This window comes from Pan paniscus, chromosome X (genome assembly GCF_029289425.2).
Source record: "Pan paniscus chromosome X, NHGRI_mPanPan1-v2.0_pri, whole genome shotgun sequence".
Classification (NCBI taxonomy): domain Eukaryota; kingdom Metazoa; phylum Chordata; class Mammalia; order Primates; family Hominidae; genus Pan; species Pan paniscus.
Window position 1 is genome coordinate 141608813 of NC_073272.2, and position 6113 is coordinate 141614925.

Here is a 6113-nt window from a genome sequence, read left to right on the forward strand (position 1 = left end):
CACCTTCTGAGAGTCTGGTTGCTGCCAACACCCAGCTTCCTAACAATCAGCTCCCACAGAAGCAACTGCAGTTTTCCAAAGCCCCAAGCTGCCTTAGCTCAGGGCCTTTATACTGGAAGGCTCACATTGGAATCTAACCTCCCCAGTCCTTTTTTTGTTTTGTTTTGTTTTGTTTTGTTTTCAATTATAAGTTTATTTAATTTAACAAATAATATATTCATATGATCTATTTCTTCTCAAAGGTGGTTTTGTAGTTTGCATCTCTCAAGGAAATTTTCAATTTCGTCAAAGTTGTAAAACTTATAAGCATGAAATTTGTAATAATATTCCCTTACTCTCCTTTTAATATCTGAAAGCTCTATACTGGTATTCCTATTTATTTTACTCCTGATATAAGTAAAAAACTTCTACTTTTTTTTCTTTTTCTTTTTCTTTTTTTAAATGATAATGGCATTTATTATTTCACATAAGAGGAAACCTGGACATACATAAGCTTCTGGATGGGTTTATCCAGTACCTCTTTTTTTTATTCTTATTATGATACTTTAAGTTTTAGGGTACGTGTGCACAATGTGCAGGTTAGTTACATATGTATACATGTGCCATGCTGGTGTGCTGCACCCATTAACTCGTCATTTAGCATTAGGTATATCTCCTAATGCTATCCCTCCCCCCTCCCCCCCACCCCACAACCGTCCTCACAGTGTGATGTTCCCCTTCCTGTGTCCATGTGTTCTCACTGTTCAATTCCCACCTATGAGTGAGAACATGCGGTGTTTGGTTTTTTGTCCTTGCAATAGTTTACTGAGAATGATGATTTCCAATTTCATCCATGTCCCTACAAAGGACATGAACTCATCATTTTTTATGGCTGCATAGTATTCCATGGTGTATATGTGCCACATTTTCTTAATCCAGTCTATCATTGTTGGACATTGGGGTTGGTTCCAAGTCTTTGCTATTGTGAATAGTGCCGCAATAAACATACTAAAGAACAAAGCTGGAGGCATCACGCTACCTGACTTCAAACTATACTACAAGGCTACAGTAACCAAAACAGCATGGTACTGGTACTAAAACAGAGATATAGATCAATGGAACAGAACAGAACCCTCAGAAATAACGCCGCATATCTACAACTATCTGATCTTTGACAAACCTGAGAAAAACAAGCAATGGGGAAAGGATTCCCTATTTAATAAATGGTGCTGGGAAAACTGGCTAGCCATATGTAGAAAGCTGAAACTGGATCCCTTCCTTACACCTTATACAAAAATTAATTCAAGATGGATTAAAGACTTAAATGTTAGACCTAAAACCATAAAAACCCTAGAAGAAAACCTAGGCATTACCATTCAGGACATACGCATGGGCAAGGACTTCATGTCTAAAACACCAAAAGCAATGGCAACAAAAGCCAAAATTGACAAATGGGATCTCATTAAACTAAGGAGCTTCTGCACAGCAAAAGAAACTACCATCAGAGTGAACAGGCAACCTACAAAATGGGAGAAAATTTTCGCAACCTACTCATCTGACAAAGGGCTAATATCCAGAATCTACAATGAACTCAAACAAATTTACAAGAAAAAAACAAACAACCCCATCAAAAAGTGGGCAAAGGATATGAACAGACACTTCTCAAAAGAAGACATTTATGCAGCCAAAAGACACATGAAAAAATGCTCATCATCACTGGCCATCAGAGAAATGCAAATCAAAACCACAATGAGATACCATCTCACACCAGTTAGAATGACAATCATTAAAAAGTCAGGAAACAACAGGTGCTGGAGAAGATGTGGAGAAATAGGAACACTTTTACACTGTTGGTGGGACTGCAAACTAGTTCAACCATTGTGGAAGTCAGTGTGGCGATTCCTCAGGGATCTAGAACTAGAAATACCATTTGACCCAGCCATCCCATTACTGGGTATATACCCAAAGGACTATAAATCATGCTGCTATAAAGACACATGCACACGTATGTTTATTGCGGCCCAGTCCTTTTTTAAGTTGTTCTTTAAATTGTAAAGAGCACCTTACCAGCTTCTTGATATGGCTTCTGCTCCAAGAATCTCCTGTTTTATGGGTAGGGATAAGTCATGCTTTTCACACTATCCCCACTATGAAGAGTGCCTTCTAAAAGCATATGCTTAAATAATGTTCAGCAAATAAAGGAGTCAGTGAGGCTTTCTTGTATTCAGAGTTAATTTCTGCTACTTTTTTGAATATGCCAAGCCAAGCAAGGGATACATATTTAATTTTTAAGAACAAGAAAATAAAGGGTATGAGGAGATGCAAATATTAGCCATCCTTTATTTTGTTCAACTATTGAACTGCTGAGTACTTTCACATTTTAAAGAAAATTCCTATTATAATACCACACTATCCTGTTACAGATCACAAAATAAGAGAAGGTTTTCCCATCTTTTTAACAAAATATAAAATTCTTACTTTTAAGTCAGATAAATGGCAATACGTAAATAATATTAATAAACTAAGATTCTGAAACCAATTAAAACTGCTATTAAAATAAAAGCATTTGAAAATAACCAAAAGAAAAACAGGTAAATCTATAAACCACCCACATGAAACAGAAATGCAGAGAAGGCTGTTTTCTCTCCACCTCCACCTGGGCCCTTCACTATGTAGGACCTCAACTGCCTTCTTCAAACACAAAGGGAAGAAACTACCCCAGACTTCATTCAGGACAGGAGAAGTTGCTGGACATGAAACTGAAGCTTGCACTTGGCATGGCAGTGGCATCATCTGTGGTGGAAATTATGGCCTGGGCTCTCTCTTCCACATCTTTCAAAGCATCCTTGTACCAGGATGGAAAGGAAATACAGATACTATTGTATAGCTTGGCCAAAAACTCTAGTACTTTCTGCTTGGTGCTTTCTGAATGGGCTCTTGGACCCCACAGGAATTCATAACGTGGAGGAGAACTGTTGGGCACCTCCCAATACTCCAGGTAATGTTCCTGCACCCAAACTTTAGTGAGGAGCTCCCTGGGCTCCCCATAGACGAAGTGCTCCCTCCCAGCATACACCCCTATTGCCTTCAGCACTTCCCAGATGACCTCCTCAGGGGCACAGCTGCCCTTTATGAAGATCACACTCAGAATAAGAATCAGGAGGCAGTTCTCAGGCCTGCCCGTGTCATCACTACCCTCATCGGCGAGGTCTACTGTGTTTGCAAACACATAGAAATGGTCAGGGCCCACTTCTATCAGGGAAAGGCCAAAAAGAAGCTCTATGAACTCACAGGCTTTCTCGAGTATCACAGAAAAGTAGTCTTTGTACTTGGTGATGACAATCGTCAGCATCTCTGACTCTGTTATAGGCTCCTTTGTTTGATATTTGAGGAGCAGGAACTCCACTAACTCAGCCACCTTTTCATCTAGTGTATATGTGAAAAAGAACTCACTGTCTGGCAGGCCAGGACAGGTACTGCATCCTCCTCTTTTTGGCTGCTGGACTCTTCATTCATTGGGCTGCATGAAACAGAGGAAGAGCAGGAGCTCAGAGGATTCTGGGGAGGACATTGGGAAGGACCCTGTGGAGGACTCTTGGGAGTGCTCTGGAGAAGACTTGACATCCCAGCAGAGTGCACCTCCTCCTCCTCAGGGCCACCGAGAATCAGAGAAGAGGATGAGGAGGAGGAAGAGGAGGAAAATACTAAGTAGAAAGTAGAAGAGGAAATGGAGGCTTCCTCCTCTTCCTCATCTGTGGGATCCTGTGCATCTATCCAATCCTCTATTACAACTGGGTACTGGGAGTCTTCCGCAAAGTTGGGGAATGGAACGCTTGGAAAGAGAGGCATAACGACTTCTTCAGGAGCAGCAGGTAAACATATCAACAGGGATACGGATGATGGGATCCAACAGGCCTGTGGAAGAGAGTGACACTGTGAGTGGCCTCGGCTGATAAACTCACCCATGATGGCTCTGCCAAAGGCCGACTTACAGCTCCTCTTCTCTTAAGGTCGTGCTTCAGGGCCTCACAGGTCGCCTATCTTCCTAGAGAGATTGTCCCCTGGGCACCTGTAAGAGGATGTGAGAAATCACCTCAGGGCACAGCTGAAAGGCAGAGCCTGAGGCACCAGGAATGACAGTAGGTGGTTACGGCTGGGTGCTGAAGAGTCTCCTCTGTTTGTAGGGGTAGAGCCTTTGTAACAAAGTCAGGGTGTGCACTCACCTTGACTCCTGGCACTTCCTGGGCCTCCCCTGCTGTGCTGACTTTAGGAAGTGCAACTCAGACCCAGGTCTTCACATCCTGGTTCCTGGAGCACCTGCAAGAGGAAGTGAGGGAGCCCCTCAGGCTAAAGACTGCAAGCAGAGCCTTGGGTCTCCCAGGGCTGACAGCTGGGGCTGGCCAGACTCACAGAGCTCCATCGTTCTGGGCTGCATGGCTCCCTCAGAATTGAATTAGCAACCTCACAGCTTCTTAGACAGGGCCAGACCCCCACCACTCTGCTGGTCTGAGGCAAAACCTCAGAGCAAATTCCACATCCCTGAGAGCAGTGGGAGGTGGTGCGGTGGCAGCCTCTGCCAACTGCCAAGTGGAGGCAGCTCCCCTGCTGACTTGCCATGGGACCCCCAGACCAAGGCCTCCCCCCTCCCCTCCACCCCTCACCCAGAAATGAGAGGGCTGTGGCTCAGCCTGAGCTGACTGGGGAGCTCTAAGAGGGCTGATACGATGAGCAGGGTGGGAATCTCCAGGAATCTGTCCTCTGAGGTGGGGGTTCCCCGACTCTTCCTCAAAGTCTTCCTATTTATTCCCTAGAGGGCCGGCACCTCCTCCCTTCTTCTATCGTGAGGACCCCTCAGCCCCCAGCGGCCATTTTCCTCTCTGGGACCTACAAGTCCCACGGCAGGGGCAGCACCCGCTGCGGTTTCTTCTCTCTGTGGTGGGAGTTCGCTCCGTTCTTCCTCAGGGCCCTTACCTTGAGGATTGGCCAGGTCTAAGACTTCTCTCTGCTGAACTGAGACGAGCCTCCTCACAAAGTGCCTCATGTCCTTCGGACTCACAAAATGCAAGTCGGGAAAGCACATCCAGGAACCCTGCCGGGGTTGACCAGAGCTGACAGCAGGGGCAGCGTGTGGTGGGGCCTCCACTCTGCAGAGGAGCCAACCCCCACGTGTCAGTCTCCTTCCACCCTTTCCTGACCACTTCCTGGTCGCCCTCCACCCCTTCCTGCTCACTCCCTAAGCCTTGCTGACCTCTTCCCTCCCACCTCCCCAGTCCCTGACACCCTCCTCCTGCCCCCTTTTCCAGGGCTGACAGCAGGGAGTGTCTCTTTGCAGCCTGGGCCTCCCCTCCCTGGTGGGAGGTCATCGTCCTTCCACAGAGTTATCTTCTTGATTGTTGGCCAGTCCTGGAGCTTCTCCATCTGCTTAACTGAAGCTGCTCTCCTCAGAGAAAACCTCCCCTCCGGCTGACTCCCAAAGTGGAAGTCAGAAAATTGTACATTTGGGGGCCCTGATGGGCTCCTCCAGAGCTGGCAGCAGGCACAGGGACAGGACAGGGGGCACTACTAGTCATGGGTGTTCTCTTCCTGCCTTCCTGAGAGGCTGTGCCTGGACTCCTGATACTGCCTGGGATGCCTGACCCTGTGCATCTGAGTCTTTCACCTCCATATAAGCCCCTCCAATCCCTGAGACCTGCAAGGTGCAAGAGAGGGAGAATCACATCCATCCACAGTGGTATAAGACCTCCCATGCCCAACGCAGGGCTCCACTGCCCCTGTCTGAAATGGAGTAGGAAGGCCCCTCAGTCTTCCTCAAGGTATTAGTTCTTACGGGGCCTCCACTCCCTCCCTCACCTGTCCAGACAGCAACATTTGTTCCTTCAGCCGCTAAAATCCATTCCAAATGTTTCCACTTTACTGCTGAGTGTAAAGTTAACATCATCGCTCCCATAGGCTATGTTAAAGGCTTCATTATTGTTGCTTCTTTTCCTATCCTTGTTCCTGAAAAAACCATTGTCTTTTCAGCAGCCCGTGATCCTTTTGAAAACCAATACGTGATTTTCGTTTTAAATACACACATCAGATTTAACTAGAATGTGAAGTTATATGTATTTTGGAAAATGCATGGAGTCCCATAT

The 6113-nt window shown here is 45.9% G+C and overlaps 1 pseudogene; it reads right to left on the minus strand.

Moving 5' to 3' along the window:
* Positions 1-2704: 2704 nt before the first annotated feature.
* LOC100990501 (melanoma-associated antigen C2-like) lies at positions 2705-3828 on the minus strand (annotated as a pseudogene).
* Positions 3829-6113: the final 2285 nt, after the last annotated feature.